General features: G+C 36.8%; 1 protein-coding gene across 9 annotated transcripts in view; it reads right to left on the bottom strand.

Moving 5' to 3' along the window:
* The window catches only part of Mgat4c (MGAT4 family, member C), a 764,987-nt gene that overhangs the window by 570,284 nt on the left and 176,876 nt on the right, over positions 1-17,827 (bottom strand). For all 9 annotated transcript variants that reach the window (XM_039078699.2, XM_063263216.1, XM_017594737.3 and 6 more), the window contains one exon: positions 17,492-17,530. The gene's annotated coding sequence lies outside the window, so the exon portion shown is untranslated. The remainder of the gene's footprint in view (positions 1-17,491; positions 17,531-17,827) is intronic.

Genomic DNA, 17,827 nt, shown 5'->3' with positions numbered 1-17,827 from the left:
AAAGAAAAATCAATCAATAGAAATAGAGTTTATAACAAAGACACATTCTCCACTATGTTCATAGCAGCCTTATTTATAATAGCCAGAAGCTGGAAAGAACCCAGATGCCTTTCAACAGAGGGATGGATAGAGAAGATGTGGTACATCTACACAACGGAATATTACTCAGCTATCAAAAACAATAACTTTATGAAATTCATAGGCAAATGGAGGGAACTGGAAAATATCATCCTGACTGAGGTAACCCAATCACAGAAAAACACACATGGTATGCACTCATTGATAAGTGAATATTAGCTCAAATGCTCAAATTACCCTTGATGCCTAGAACAAATGAAACTCAAGATGGATGATCAAAATGCGAATGCTTCACTCCTTCTTTCAAAGGCGAACAAGAATAACCTTGGGAGGGAATAGGGAAGCAGAGTTTAGAACAGAGGCTGAAGGAACACCCATTCAGAGCCTGCCCCACATGTGGCCCATACATATAAAGCCACCAAACTAGATAAGATGGATGAAGCAAAGAAGTAACAGCTGACAGGAACCGGATGTAGATCTCTCCTGAGAGACACAGCCAGAATACAGCAAATACAGAGGCGAATGCCAGCAGCAAACCACTGAACTGAGAATAGGACCCCCGCTGAAGGAATCAGAGAAAGAACTGGAAGAGCTTGAAGGGGCTCAAGACCCCATATGAACAACAATGCCAAGCAACCTGAGCTTCCAGGGACTAAGCCACTACCCAAAGACTATACATGGACTGACCCTGGACTCTGACCTCATAGGTAGCAATGAATAGCCTAGTAAGAGCACCAGTGGAAGGGGAAGCCCTGGGTCCTGCTAAGACTGAACCCTCAGTGAACATGATTGTTGGGGGCAGGGCAGTAATGGGGGGAGGATCGGGAGGGGAACACCGATATGGAAGGGGAGGGAGAGCGGTTATGGGGATGTTGGCCTGGACACCGGGAAGGGGAATAACAATTGAAATGTAAATAAGAAATTCTCAAGTTAATAAAGATGAAAAAAAAAGAAATACCAGAAGCCAAAGGATTAGTAGATATTTGGAGTCATTAAGCCAGACATTTTTGCTATTTTCAATGTAATGAAAAATGTGTAGAAAAGTGAGGAATTTAAGCAGAACCGAGATATGAATCAAAATCAAAGCTAAACTCGTACAGTTAAAATAAAGATTTTTGAGAGGCAATATCTTCTCTAAATGAATAACAATAAATCTGATACTGAAGACAAAACTGTAAATCTAATTTCATAGCATGAAAAATTGTGTTCTCGTTTTAAAGCAGAGAAAAATAAAGGGCTTAAGCCAAACAATTACAGTGGCTCTTCGAACAACTACAAATAATCAAAAAACTATGTAATGGAAAATTCTGAAATAATGTACATGGGAGATGAACCAGCCAGATAAGTTCAAAAGCAACAAAACCAGGCTTACCCACTTAGCCAACATACTCTATCTTAGCAAACGCAAACACTGAAGAGCACTGCAGTGCTAGTGTAAGTAACATTACAAAAGCTTCGAAAATTAGCTGTATCTAAAGCAGACACCAAAGCAAAAGTTTAACTGGAAAATTGGGAGGAGGTAACCATGAAGCTAAGAAACACAACATTCCACTAAACGAAAGTCAAGGCAAAGCCTGAGCCAATGGTCTAAAGTACTGAAGGAAGACTGAAATGCTGGGATTACTCGCAGCTTACACTTAAGGTTGTGCTTGTTGATCTTCCCTTATAGGAAGAAGGGTTCTACAAGGCCATGAGCCCCATCAGCCCACTGCTGCCCCTGCTTTCTTACCCAGACTTCCTTCCAGCTTGTGCAATTCTCCACAAAGTACACATAGCATAACAGTCTAGGGATAAATTAGCATGCAAGCACACACACACACACACACACACACACACACACACACACACAGACACACACACACACACGCATGCGCACACACATACACACCACACACAGGGCATAGAAAAGTAGAAAAGTCTTTTGAGGTCTCTTCATAGCAGTCATCGATTCTCCCTTTCAGTTAACCTTCCAGTCTCTCTCTCTCTCTCTCTCTCTCTCTCTCTCTCTCTCTCTCTCTCTCTCTCTCTCTCTCTCTTTTCCCTCCCTCCCTCCCTCTCTGTTCTCTGTCTCTCTGTCTCTCTCTCTCTCTGTGTCTCTGTGTCTCTGTGTCTCTGTCTCTCCCTTCCTCCCTCTCTCTCTGTCTCTCTGTCTCTGTCTCTGTCTCTGTCTTTCTCTCTTCTCTGTGTGTGTGTGTGTGTGTGCGTGTGTGTGCGCGCGCACGTGTTCCCATCTAGCCTGAAATGAGACTTTTCTATGCCATAATTTTGCAAGTACCCATGATCCTAGATATAACCTCTCACCTCTCCTTTCTAAGTAAGCCAAATGGGCTTGCAAGCTCACCAACTTGAACTTTCATGTAATCATAATCTGGTCTATCATTGTGTGGATGGTTTTTCATGTCTCTTGGAAAACTGCATGCATCAGAATCTATAATGAAGATCAACTCTTAGGTAATTAATTTTTCTTCTTTCCACATTCCTATAATATATATATCTTTTTCTTTAACTATTTTTAAATCTACATTAAAATATAGTAGATAAATATTATACATTTTTCATCCCACAGATAATGCTTATTCAGACTTTTTTAAAAAGTAGAAAAAAAGTGGTTTTGTCCTCAGAATTCAGAGAGGTAGCAGGTTTTCTGAAAGTAATAGGTTGACATTTAGGTTACGGAACAAATGAGCTGCAATTAGTTGTATAATGCAGGTCAAGTTATTTAAGACAAAATATTCTAATTTTATAGATTCAAATTACCTTTGTGGAAAATTGTGAACCATTTCCATTAGGTGCTAACTGATTTAGATCCTTTTGATTTTCGAAGTTTGGAATAATAAATTTGTTTCTGAATGTACAGAATTCATGGGTTTGTTTTCAGAAGTATTGTTTATGTGTTATTTTGTAAGGGGGTACCAGAATTTCAACAAAGTGAAGCAACATTTCTCATTTAAGCATGTCATGAGTCAGGAATTTAGATTATAGGGAATTTTGGCTGAAGTGTCCCAATACTGGATCCAACTGAGCTAGTAGTCCTCCTCTCCAAAGTACATGTTCAGAGTTCCTGAAGCAGCTATATGAATTCATTGCCTGGATTTTGAGTGAAAAGGGCCGGATATTCTCGCTGATCATCATCTTAGAGATGTTTTCAGAACCTAATGACTTGGGCAACTTCTGTGCATGAATACTTCTCCCAGTCCCAACACAAGAACCCAACTAAATATGAATCTTCCTTCTGAGACAGAACCAGTTGTACACAAGGCTGGCCTGTGTCTGGCTATGTAGCTCAGAGTGATCATGAACTTCTAATCCTCTTTTTCCTATTCCCTCATGCTGACTCGATATACATTTACCACCAAGAACTATTTATCTATTGTTTGGGATCAGAAACTCCTGTATGCTTTGTAAATATTCTATCAAATGAGCTATATCCCCAGCTTCATGTACTCCTTGCTGAATAATAGCTGGAGATCCCTTCTTCCTTCAAGTGAGTATAAGACTTGCATAAACTAAATTAATCATAGTTTATGCTGTTTTGCTGCATTCTTGATTATCAGAAAGCTAAAATTCCTGAGCAAATAAAATATAGCATAAATATATGAATTATCCATATATAATCCAGTTATATCTTGGAGTATGTACAAACCCAGATGGGTAAATTGAGGAATTAATAATTGCACAATTTTGTAAATGTTAGCTGAAATGTGTTTTCAGTAGTTGTAGCTCTTAGAGTCTACTTTTCATAAACTCCAATAAAGCTGTCTATTCTAGTCTTACAACTCTATCACAAATACATTTTCTTCCCCTGCTAGAGTAGCTTAAGGTTTCACTGTGGATTTTCTCTCAAAGTCTCTGTTTCTGGGACACCAATTTCTGGCTCTGTTCTTTTGCATCTAAACTGTTCATTTTATTTGACATAATTTGCTGCTTTTCTGTATCTAGCCAAAGACAAATATCACTTATGAAGCTTATGGAAATGAGGAATCTGTCAGGTCCTTTGACTACTGGATAAACAGACTCTAGTTCCTGTCATATCTTCCAGAAATTGATGGCATAGAGCAATTCTAGCCAAGGGCCTCCTGCGGTCGGTGCAATCAGAGACTGACTATACCTGAGGTACAGTAATAAAATAGAAGAATATTTTTCTTGAAGAATATTCATGTCCATTATTTTTCTCAGATGGCAAAGCATTTGACCCTGTGCTAGAAGCAGTCCTAGTAGTTAATACAGAACAAGATGTACTGTATGGGGGTGTTCCATTGTTTTCTTCTGAGGTTCCTTTACAGGTCACATAAAGTCCCATTCTTCCCTCTAATCCATTGAATGGATTCTTCCTCTCTTGACACACCATTTCCTATGATACTCCCATTAACTATAAGGTTGTTGTTATATTCATTCCTCAATAATTGACAATAACCAAGATAACATTTACAAACTTTTTATTGGACTCTTGGCCGTAACCATTCTACACACCTAATAAGTCGATTGGATTTTGAAAATGATGTTAAATAAAAACAGCTTGATATGCTAAATAAAGAATTTCTTCTTTACTTTTGTTTGGTTTTAACAGAAGATAGATTTGTCATTTGGGACTTTATAATCAGTCTTAAATAAGATAGTTAATTTTAAATTTTAGAGATCAGACATATTTATCATTTCGATTTCAAATATAGTTCCCTTGAATTGTGAATAGTATAAAATACATTTATGAATTTGCTGTCTTAAAATGATTCAAGGGGTTGGGGATTTAGCTCAGTGGTAGAGCGCTTGCCTAGCAAGCGCAAGGCCCTGGGTTCAGTCCCAAGCTCCAAAAAAAAAAAAAAATGATTCAATAGTTATGTAGATATATCTTATTGCCTAAGGAAATTTTGTTCAAACTAATCTTTATTCATTTTTATAGAAAATTCTTGCCTAGATATAACATTAATATTGACCCTTTGCTGGGTAGGAAGAAGATTGATCATGATTTTCAGCTATAGTATTCCACAATATTTCAGATCATGACTACTCCCAGGCTTTGAAAGGACAGTTCTTTACAGGGATGAGTTCCAAATGCATTCATTCACCACAATACATCAAACCTATGACTTTCACCTCTGAGTCAACCTAGTTTTGATATTTTAAATAATTTATGTTATCTATAAATATCCATGGTAATAAGCAGCTTAGAAGTTACATTAGAGAGTAAATACTCTGTTTTCAAGTATTCTGAGTTACATATGTATGTATATATGAATACATATATACACATATAAACATGTCTTAAAAGAAATTGGAGAAAGCATAACCAAACAGCTTGACAGAACACCTGAAATCTTTAAAACAAAAAGAAGCAAATTTACCCAAGAGGAGTAGACAGCAGGAAATAGCCAAACTCAGGGCTGAAGTAAACCAAGAAGAAACAAAAAGAAGTATACAAAGAATCAGCAAAACCAGGAGCTGGTTCTTTGAAAAAATGAACAAAATGGATAAAGCCTTAGTCAAACTAACCAGAGGGCACTGAGACAGTATCCAAATCAACAAAATCAGAAATGAAAAGGGAGACATAACAACAGAATCTGAGGAAATTAAAAAATTATCAGATCTTACTAGGAAATCATATATACGACAAATCTGGAAAAGCTGGAGAAAATGGACAATTTTCTAAACAGATACCAGGTAACAAAGTTAAATAGGGATCAGATAAGCTGTCTAAACAATCCAATAACCACTAAAGAAATGGAAGCAGTCATTAAAAGTCTCCCAACCTTCCAGAGCCCTACTGATACAGATGAGGATTGAACAAGGGGACCAGAGTGGAGGAGTTAGAGAAAAGACTGAAAGGAGTAGAAGGGGTTTGCAACACCATAGGAAGAACAATATTAACTAACCAGAGTTCTCAGTGACTAAACCATCAATGAATACACATGGAGGGACCCAAGACCCCATTCATATATGTGCCAGATTATGGCATTGTCTAGCATCAATGGGAATAAAGGCCCTTGGTCCTATGCATGTTCCTTTCCCTAATGTAGGGCGTTGAGGTTGAAGTCGGTGGGTGGATTTGGGAAGCATCCTCATAGAAGCAATGGAGGGAGGAGAGGTAAGGGGAGAGTGAGGAAAGGGGATATCATTTGATATGTGAATATATAAAATATCCAAGAAAAATAAAATTATTAAAAGAAAGATTTCTATCTACAAAAGTATGTAATTTCTTTAGAATACTGAAATTTTAGGGTTTGAGAGATGGCTCAGTAATACACTATTATTATTATTATTATTATTATTATTATTATTATTATTATTACATATTCAGAAAAATCCCATTTTGCAAAAAAGTAGATGGAAAGGGAAAAAGGCACCCAACAAATTCTCCTCGCTTCCAATGTCAGTATAGTGTTGTGCAACACCTCATACACAGCTATGTGTGCATAGACATATATCCAAATAAATAATGTTTAATAATATGAGAAATGTATTATAAATAATAAACAATGTATAATAATATGATAAAATTTTCCTTAGGACATCTAGGATCAATGTAAAGCTAATTTCTAGCCTCATAATCTACATTGTTGAGGATATAATTAGGTAAAATTTTTAATCAATGAATTTTCATCCAGCAACATTATTTCTTCAGGCAGAACTCTGAAATTGAAAACCTCCCAGAGCCTCCTACTAGCCTAAAAATCTTCATCATTCCTTTTGCCTATTTTCAATTATACTATTTATTCATTTGTCAACAATTAGGCCAATTAAATAGCACACATATTGATTCCTATGACTATTTAGATAATGTCTTTCATGTCACAAATCTCAATAAATTTTTCATTATCAATGATCCTATAGGAGAAGTAATAATAGCTATTCTAAATATTTGGAACTTTTTTCAGAAAGATCATATCTGTTTTAGTAGCATTAATCATGGTTGGAAAGGATAATAAAATCTTTAATCTTCCTTTAGTTATGGCTATTGTATTATGCAGTCTTTGTTCTACAATTATTTGGCTTACTTTGCTTCATGACCAAAGTAATAAGACTTTGTGTGCTACTTAGTCATTACTTTGCTGCTTCAAGGAATAAACACAGTTTAATGGCATGTAATTTTACCAGTTAAACAAAGATCAGTTTAAGCCTCCAAATAGACACACACACACACACACACACACACACACACACACACACGTATGAGAGGGAGAGACAGAGACAGACACACAGAAAGAGAGAGAGGGAAGAATGGAGAGAGGGAGAAAGAGAGAGAAAATATAATGTATCATAACACTTCCTCCTTCCCTTTCCTCCCTCTAGGTTTTCCATATACTTCTATTTGCTCTCTTAAGATTCATGAGCTCTTTTTTATTAATTATAATATTTATGTACTGGTAAAGTGTTCCATCTATATAACATTACTTGTGTGTGAATTTTTGAATCAGAGCATTTCGTTTATTTTTTATTTTTTTTACATTTCCCACCCCCCTTAGTTTATTTTAAAAAGCGAATACAAATGTATGATAAAACATTCCATTATACCATAAACATATTTTTTTTTTTTTATTTACTTGAGTATTTCTTATATACATTTCGAGTGTTATTCCCTTTCCCGGTTTCCGGGCAAACATCCCCCTCCCCCCTCCCCTTCCTTATGGGTGTTCCCCTCCCAACCCTCCCCCCATTGCCGCCCTCCCCCCATAGACTAGTTCACTGGGGGTTCAGTCTTAGCAGGACCCAGGGCTTCCCCTTCCACTGGTGCTCTTACTAGGATATTCATTGCTACCTATGGGGTCAGAGTCCAGGGTCAGTCCATGTATAGTCTTTAGGTAGTGGCTTAGTCCCTGGAAGCTCTGGTTGCTTGGCATTGTTGTACTTTTGGGGTCTCGAGCCCCTTCAAGCTCTTCCAGTTCTTTCTCTGATTCCTTCAATAGGGGACCTATTCTCAGTTCAGTGGTTTGCTGCTGGCATTCGCCTCTATATTTGCTGTATTCTGGCTGTGTCTCTCAGGAGAGATCTACATCCGGCTCCTGTCGGTCTGCACTTCTTTGCTTCATCCATCTTGTCTAATTGGGTGGCTGTATATGTATGGGCCACATGTGGGGCAGGCTCTGAATGGGTGTTCCTTCAGTCTCTGTTTTAATCTTTGCCTCTCCCTTCCCTGCCAAGGGTATTCTTTTTCCTCATTTAAAGAAGGAGTGAAGCATTCACATTTTGATCATCCGTCTTGAGTTTCGTTTGTTCTAGGGATCTAGGGTAATTCAAGCATTTGGGCTAATAGCCACTTATCAATGAGTGCATACCATGTATGTCTTTCTGTGATTGGGTTAGCTCACTCAGGATGATATTTTCCAGTTCCAACCATATTTTAAGTGTAAGCATGTAAATGTAAATGAAATAAATTTAAGGTTGGATATTGCTACACAGGATAGCTTATTTAAAAAAAATCACTGGTATTTTCTCTCAAGCAGAAATCTTTTATCTAGCCAGGAGTCATAAGCCATTCTCCAGTTAAGGCAACTACAGTACAATTAGCAATAGCAAACATTGGGGTTATTTTGCATGAATAAAGCTAAAAGAGAAATGTTGAATTGCACTCAATGTAAAAATTCTAAAATAATGAAGAATTATCTCAAGTTGCACATAAGTTTCAACAGTCTCAGACATGCTTATAGTTGATAGGGACGTCTGAAACGAGCTTGCCAGGACTGAATATGATAGCTTCCTCTAACTCACTGAGAAAGCTCAACAAAGCATTGCAGGGCACCCTATGAGGGAACTTCACTGGAATGAGAAAAATCATTGTGATACACAAGCAATCAGCAAATCTATAATGGGTGTTCAATGACAGGCAGGAATAATATATAGCCTACCTTAAAACATAAAATAATATATAATTTAAGAGCAGTTATGAATCGAAAGATTAATAGTATTTAAATGAAGCTGCAACTTTTGGTTAAAGAATATATGAAAGTGAAAATAACCAAGATATTCCATGACAAAACCAAATTTATACAACATCTTTCTACAAATCCAGCCCTACAAAGGATAATAAACAGAAAACTCCAACACAAGAAGGGAAACTACAGTGTACAGAGAGCAAGAATATAATCTCATTGCAATGAAACCAGAAGAGAGACACACAAACATAATAATGAAAATAACAGGAAGTGACAATCGCTATTCCGTAATATCTCTCAACGTCAACCAACTCAATTCCCCAATAAAAAGACATAGACTAACAGACTGGATATGGAAAGAGGACCAAGCATTTTGCTGCATGCAGGAAACACACCTAAGAGACAAAGACAGACACTACCTCAGAGTAAAGGGCTAGAAAATAAGTTTCCAAGCAAATCACCCAAAGAAAAAAGCTGGAGTTGCCATTCTAATATTGAATAAAATTGACTTTCAACAAAAAGTCATTAAAAAAGATAAGAAAGGACACTTCATATTCATCAAATGAAAAATCTACAAAAATGAACTCTTAATCCTAAATATCTATGCTCCAAATGCAATGACACCTAAATTTGTAAAAGAAAACCTACTAAAGCTCAAAGCACACACTACAACTCACACAATAATAGTTGGAGATTTCAACACAACACAATCATCAATGGACAGATCATGGAAACAGAAATTAAACAGAGACATAGAGAAACTAACAGAAGTTATGAATCAAATGAATTTAACAGATATTTATAGAACATTCCATCCTAAAACAAAAGGATATACTTTCTTCTCAGGATCTCATGATACCTTCTCCAAAATTGACCATATAATCAGTCATAAAACAGGCCTCAACAGATACAGGAAGATAGAATTAATCCCATGCATCCTATCAGATCACCACAGACTAAGGCTGGTCTTCAATAACAACAATAAAAAGAGAAAGCCCACATATACATGGAAATTGAACAATGCTCTACTCAATGACAACTTGGTTAAGGAAGAAATAAAGAATGAAAATGAAGGTACAACATACCCAAACTTATGGGACACAATGAAAACTGTGCTAAGAGGAAAACTCTAAGTCCCTGCAAAAAGAAACAGAAGAGAGCATATGCCAACAGCTTGATAACACACCTAAAATCTTTAGAACAAAAAGAAATAAATCCAAGGAGAGTAGAAGACAGGAAATAATCAAACTCAGGGCTGAAATCAACCAAGTAGAAACAAAACTGAATATACAAAGAATCAATAAAACGAGGAGCTGGTTCTTTGAAACCATCAACAAGATAGACAAAGCCTTCGCCAGACTAACCAGAGGTCACAAAGTGTGTATCCAAATAAAAAAATCAGAAATGAAAAGAGAGACATAGCAACAGAATTTGAGGAAATGCAAAACATCATCAGATCCTAATACAAAAGACTATATTCAACAAAACTAGAAAATCTGGAGGAAATGGACAATTTTCTAGACAGATACCAGGTACCAGTGTTAAATCAGGAACAGATACACCCTCTAAACAACCCTAAAGAAACCCTCTAAATAACTCCTAAAGAAATAAAAGCAATTATTAAAAGTCTGCCAACCAAAAAGAGCCCAGTACCAGATAGATTTAGTGCAGAATTCTATCAGAACTTCAAAAAAGACCTTATACCAATACTGTCCAAACTATTCCACAAAATAGAAACAGACACAGCACTACAAAATTCCTTCTATGAAGTGACAATTACTCTTATACAGAAACCACACAAAGACCCAACAAAGAAACAGAACTTGAGACCAATTTCCCTAATGAATATTGATGCAAAAATACTCAATAAAATTCTTGCAAACTGAATCCAAGAACACATCAAACTATCATCCATCATGATCAAGTAGGCTTCATCCCAGGGATGCAAGGATGGTTTAATATAAGAAAATCCATCAATGTAATCCATTATCCAAACCTACTCAAAATTAAGAACCACATGATCATCTCATTAGATGATGAGAAAGCATTTGACAAAATTCAACACCCCTTCAAGATAAAAGTCCTGGAAAGATCAGGACTTCAAGGCCCATATCTCAACACGTAAAAGCCATATACAGCAAACCAGTAGCTAACATCAAAAGAAATGGAGAGTAACTTGAAGTAATCCCACTAAAATCAAGGACTAGACAAGGATGTCCACTCTCTTCCTACTTATTCAATATAGTACATGGTGTCCTAGCCAGAGGAATCAGACAATGAAAGGAAGTCAAAGGGATACAAATTGGAAGAGAACAAATCAAAGTATCACTATTTGCAGATGATATGATAGTATACTTAAGTGACCCCAAAAGTTCCACCAGGGAACTACTTAATCTGATAAAGAACTTCAGCAAAGTATCGGGGTATAAAATTAACTCAAACAAATCAGTAGCCTTCCTTTACTCAAAGGATAATCAGGCTGAGAAATTAGGGAAATGACAGCCTTCACAATAGTCTCAAATAATATAAAATATCTCAGTATGTCTTTAACCAAGCAAGTGAAAGATCTGCCTGACAAGAACTTCAAGTCTCTAAAGAAAGAAATTGAGGACGATTTCCCATGCTCATGTTTCAGCAGGATTAATATAGTAAAAATGGCCATTTTTCCAAAAGCAATGTACAGATTCCATGCAATTGCCTTCAAAATTCCTACTTAATTCTTTATAGAGACAGAAAGAGCAATTTGCAAATTCATTTGGAAGAACAAAAAACCCAGGATAGTGAAAAATATATTCAACAATAAAAGAACTTCTGGGGGAATCACCATCCCTGACTTCAAGCAGTATTACAGAGAAATAGTGATTAAAAACTGCATGGTATTGGTACAGAGACAGGCAGATAGATCATTGGAACAGAATTGAAGACCCAGAAATGAACCCACACATGTATGGTCACTTGATCTTTGACAAAGGAGCTAAAACCATCCAATGGAAGAAAGAGCGTTTTTAACAAATGGTGCTGGTTCAACTGTAGGTCTGCATGTAGAAGAATGCAAATCAATTGATTCTTTCACCCTGTACAAAGCTTATTTCCAAGTGGATCAAGGACCTTCACATCAAATCAAATAAATACACTTAAACTAATAGAAGAAATCGTGGGGAAGACTCTGGAATACATGAGCACTGGGGAAAATTCCCTGACCAAAAAAAACAAACAAACAAAAAAAAAAAAACAAAAAAACAATGGCTTATGCTCTAAGATCAAAATCAACAAATGGCACCTCATAAAACTGCAAAGTTTCTATAAGGCTAAAGACATTGTCATTAGGGCAAAATCAAGAGATTGGGAAAAGATTTTTACCAACCCTACATCGGATAGACGGCCAATATCCAAAATATACAAAGTACTCAAGAAGTTAGACTCCAGAGAGTCAAATAACCCTATTACAAATGGGGTACAGAGCTAAACAAATAATTCTCATTTAAAGAATACAGAATGGCTGAGAAGCACCTAAAGAAATGTTCAACTTCCATAGTCATCAGGGAAGTATAAATCAAAAAAACCCTGAGATTCTACCTCATACCAGTCAACATGGCTAAGATAAAAAACTCAGGTGTCAGCAGAAGCTGGCAAGGATGTGGAGAGAGGAACACTCCTCCATTGTTGGTGGGATTCCAAACGGGTACAACTCTGGAAGTCAGGTTCCTCAGAATTGGACATTCCACTACCTGAGGATCCAGCTATACCTCCCCTGGGCATATACCTACAAGTTGCTCCAACCTACAACAAAGACGCGTGCTTCACTATGTTCATAGCAGCCTTATTTATAATAGCCAGAAGCTAGAAAGAACCCAGATGCCCTTCAACAGAGGAATGGATTAAAAAATGTGGTACATCTACACAATGGAGTACTATTCAGCTATCAAAAACAATGACTTCATGAAATTCATAGGCAAATGGTATGAACTAGAAAAAAATCATCCTAATGAGGTAACCCAATCAAAGAAATCACACTTGGTAGGTACTCATTGATAAGTGGATATTAGTCCAAAAGCTCGAATTACCCAAGATGCAACCCAAAGACCACAAGAAGCTCAAGAAGAAAGATGACCGGGTGGGGGATTTAGCTCAGTGGTAGAGCGCTTGCCTAGGAAACACAAGGCTCTGGCTTCGGTCCCCAGGTCCGAAAAAAAGAACCAAAAAAAAAAAAAAAAAGATTACCAAAATTCGGCTGCTCCCACTCCTTCTTAAAAGGGGAAAAAATCCATAAGAGGGGATATGGAACCAAAAGTTTAGAGTAGAGTCTGAAGGAATGGGCCTTCAGACTTTGCCCCACATGTGGCCCATACGTATACAGCCACCAAAACTAGATAAGATTGATGAAGCTGAAAAGTGCCTGCTGAAAGGGACCGGATTCAGATCTCTCCTGAGAGACACAGCCAGAGCATGTCCAATACAGATGTCAATGCTAGCAGCAAATCACTGAACTGAGAACAGGACCCCCTTTGGGGGAATGATTGAAAGATTTAGAGGAAGGATTGAAAGGGCTTAAGGAGCTTGCAACTCCATAAGAACAACAATGCCAACCAACCAGAGCTTCCAGGGACTAACCCACTACCCAAAGACTATACATGGACTGACCCAGGGCTACAACTGCCTATGTAGCAGAAAATAACCTTGTTGGGGCACCAGTGGGAGAGGAAGCCCTTGGTCCTGCCAAGGTTGGACCCCCAGTGCAGAGGAATGTTGGGGGTCTGTAAGGTGGGTTGATGGGGGAACACCCATAACAGGGAAGGGGAGGGTTTGAGGGGTGTTATGGACAAGAAACCGGGAAAGGGAATAACATTTGAAATGTAAGTAAAGAAATATCTAATAAAAAAAGAATATGTAAATTTCATAAACAGGCCCATATAACATAAGGAAATAGAAGAATTCATTAAAAACCTCCCAACCAAAAAAAACCAAAATGGGCTGATTATTTAAAAAAAGAAAAAAAGAAAGAAAAAAGAAAATGGGTTGATTAATTTCTATGTCATCATGCTTTTCTTTTTACTTGAGTATGTGCACACATGTATGTCTCTGTGCACATGTGCAGATAACCACAGGCCAAATGATCTGGCTGTTCCTGGGAATGGAGCTACAGTTGTTTATGAGCCATTCATTGTTCATGCTGGAGACTGGAAATGGATCCTCTGTGAATGCTCTATATGAACTATTGAGCCTTTCTTCAGCCTCTACATACGATCAGGGCTGTTTAGGACTATTTTCCTTGTGTTTAATTAAAAACTAGGTTTTTAAAGTTAGCTTTAATAACTGAGTACATTGTACTACCTGAGGACCTAGCCATAGGTCCTGGGCATATACGCAAAAGATGCTCCAACATATAATAAGGACACATGCTCAACAATGTTCATAGCAGCCTCGTTTATAATAGCCAGAAGCTGGAAAGAACCCAGATTTCCTTCAACATAGGAATGGACAAAGAAAATGTAGTACATTTAAACAATGGAGTTCTACACAGCTATTTAAAACAATGACCTCATGAAATTATTAAGCAAATGGATGGAATTAGAAAATATCATCCTGAGTGTGGTAACCTAGTCACAAAATAACATACATGGTATGTACTCACCGATAAGTGGATATTAGCCCAAATGCTCAGAATAGCCAAGATACAATTGATAGACCACATGAGGCACAAGAAGAAGAAAGACCAAAATGTGGATGCTTCAGTCTTTCTTAGAAGGGGGAGAAATACACAAGGGAAGAAATATGGAAACAAAGTGTGGAGCAGAAACTGAAGAAAAGGCCATCCAGAGACTGCCCCTCCTGGCATCCATCCCATATACAGCCACAAAACCCAAACACTATTGCTGATGCTTAGAAGTGCTTGCTGACAGGAGCCTGACAAAGCTGTCTTCTGAGACGCTCTGCCAGAGCTTGACAAATACAGAGGCAGATGCTTACAGCCAACCATTGGTCTAAGAATGGGGTCACAATGAAAGAGTTAGTGAAAACACTAAATGAGCTGAAGGGGCTTTCAACCCATAGGAAAAACAACAATATCAACCAACCAGACCCACCAGGGCTTCCAGGGAATAAAACATCAATCAAAAGGTACACATGGAGGGACTCATGGTTCCAGATGCATATGCAGCAGAGGATAATGTTGTCAGACATTAATGGGAGGAGACGCCCTTGGTCCTGTGAAGGCTGGATGCCCCAGGGTAGGAAACTGCCGGGTAGGGAGGTGGGACTAGGTGAATGTATGTGTGAGCGCCCTCATAGAAGCAGAGGGACTGAGGAGAGTATGCAGTAGGGGTTTCCAGAGGGAAAACTGGGAAAGGGGGTGACATTTGAAATGCAAATAAATAAAATATCCAATAAAAAAAAGTGTGTTTGGGTCCTTTAAAGTACATTGTTGTGTCTTCACTGTGATTTGAAAAGCTATATATAGGCTTGTTTGAAGAGTAGTAAAATACGTAGAAAAATATAGTAGGTGATTAAAACCAATCACCTACTAATCAGGAACTAATGCTGGGAGTGACTGGGGATACAGACAATTATGAGAGACATAAGAGAAGACAACTGTCCTATCTAGTAGGTCAAGGACATTGGAAGTTCCCTTGTCTTACCATTTTAGTTTCTTGGAAGCTAATTTTCAGTTCAAATGATTAGGTGTGCATCAATCTACCTTGGCTCTCATTCTTATCCATTGAAATCAGAACATTTTCCCCTAAATCATTGGCAAGACTATTGTCAATGTCCGGAAATCGTGATGTTCTTGAGGACAGGAAAAATATAAATTCATTATTTCTGGATCTCTATGCTCTAGCACAGTACATTGTGCATAGGAATGGGTCAAAATGTTCTTACTGAGTGCATAAGTGATTTCATAACTAAGCTAACTCAGGAAAAGAAACAACCCCTCCCTCAAACATCTTACAACATCTTAAAGTGAGAGTCACGTCCATATTAGTAAGATTTCTAAATCTATTTTGAAACAGTTCTTGTTCAACTATACATGAGTGATTCATAATAGGCTATGCATATTAATGATTTTAGTGATACAAACTCTTTCGGAAGCAATTTTTGCGTTCTGATGAAGTTCATAGTATGGTGACAGGGTTCTGATAGAGGAATAGAGAGAACTTAAAATGCCAGTTATTAGAGATGGAATATTGGAGAAGTCATTCAAAATCACTACATTCAACCTGAGGAATTTGCCTTTATTTATTTCATTTTTTTCTTACACTATGCTCTTTATATCAGTTTTGAATTATAAATATTTATGTTGCTTGATGTACAATGAAGTTATATTCCAGGAAGGCCTCCAAGGATTTGAAAAAAAGCTTAATGTGATAATTAATTCAATACAAAACTCGACAGAATAGCAGATTCTAGCAACACCATACACTGGAGGGATTTATTTATTTTTCCCTCAAGATTCATGGGCTCTGGTCTGTGTCACATGTGACCGAATGCTGTAGTGTAGGTTGGTAATGTGAGAAATGATAAAACTTCAAAATAATCTCTCACTATTCAATAACAATAGGAAACAGATTTAAAGAAGAATGTCTGAAAAGACTATCAGAAAGATCTATACATTTATATAAAATAGTCAATAACAATAGAAAATGACCATTTATCCCTAGGAATTTAAACTGAGAGTCAAAATCATGAACCACTAAATAAATAATTAATCTATCAAATTTAAAAGTAGTATGTTAAAAAGAATAAAAGAGTGTAGAGCACAGACACCATTTTGTGGTGGATTTGTACATTTAATCTAGTATTGAAAACACATAAACATCTAGTCATCATGAGTATGTACATGCACCTAACAGTGATTCTTTTGATCATGAGGCATTAAATGAAATGTCCATGTATACCCAGAACACAAAGAATTTTTTTTTATTTTTTTCATTTCTCTTTAAATTTTGCAGATTAAGGATAGATTGGTACACCTTTAACAATAATGAAAATTATTGAATGGTAGGCAAAAATCAGTTTATCTCCCCAATGTAATGCCTGTTAACAAAACCAGAAAGAAATTTTTCCTTTCATTTTGAATGCACAGATGGACCTGATGACACATGTATGTAATCTCACCACTCTGAAATCTAGGAAACAGAACATGCACATTATTGGGCTAGGGAGATCCTCTCTGAAAAAAAAATCAATAAATACAAAAATGAAATACATGTTTTACTAGATATTAGGATCATGTTAGAAAGGAGCAAACATGATTCTTTGCATAGGAGAGAACTTTTACATTCTCATAAGCAGAGCTATTATGACTCCTGCATTTTTCTGTGTCCTGTAGCTTAATGTAAGTATACAATTCCAAACTCATAAATAATATACATATGCAATTCTATATTTAAATTCCTCTACAATTAAAAACATGTGTACAATGTAGGATATTATATAAAATTATATGCACAGCTGACAAATGCATTTAGCATATGTGACATAGCAAACATCAAGTTTATAAATAACAAGAGAACAATCTATTTGGATAAAATACAATCTTTAGCCAAACTTACCTTTGGATATTAGCCTAGGATCTGGGAGACATCAGGACTCTGAAAGATTAAAATTTATTTACTGGTATCACTCATGTACAATTGTATTTAAGATTAAAAATTACATGCAACATTAAATATATTTGTTATTGTTCTAAGAACTTCATGGTATCAATCATCTTCATATTATGTAGAAAACTCTGAAATGACTCTGAAACTCTGAAAACCGAAGAAATTACTCTGTGGTAATGTCAGTCACCTGTTTCCCGGAATTGTAAGAGAGTGAAGAGTATTCAGTATGCAATAAAGTGAAATTTTCATAACAATTTCTCTGTCTATCCCATTTACCACATTGTG

Source organism: Rattus norvegicus, chromosome 7 (genome assembly GCF_036323735.1).
Source record: "Rattus norvegicus strain BN/NHsdMcwi chromosome 7, GRCr8, whole genome shotgun sequence".
Lineage (NCBI taxonomy): Eukaryota > Metazoa > Chordata > Mammalia > Rodentia > Muridae > Rattus > Rattus norvegicus.
This window is presented reverse-complemented; position numbering and strand designations above follow the sequence as displayed.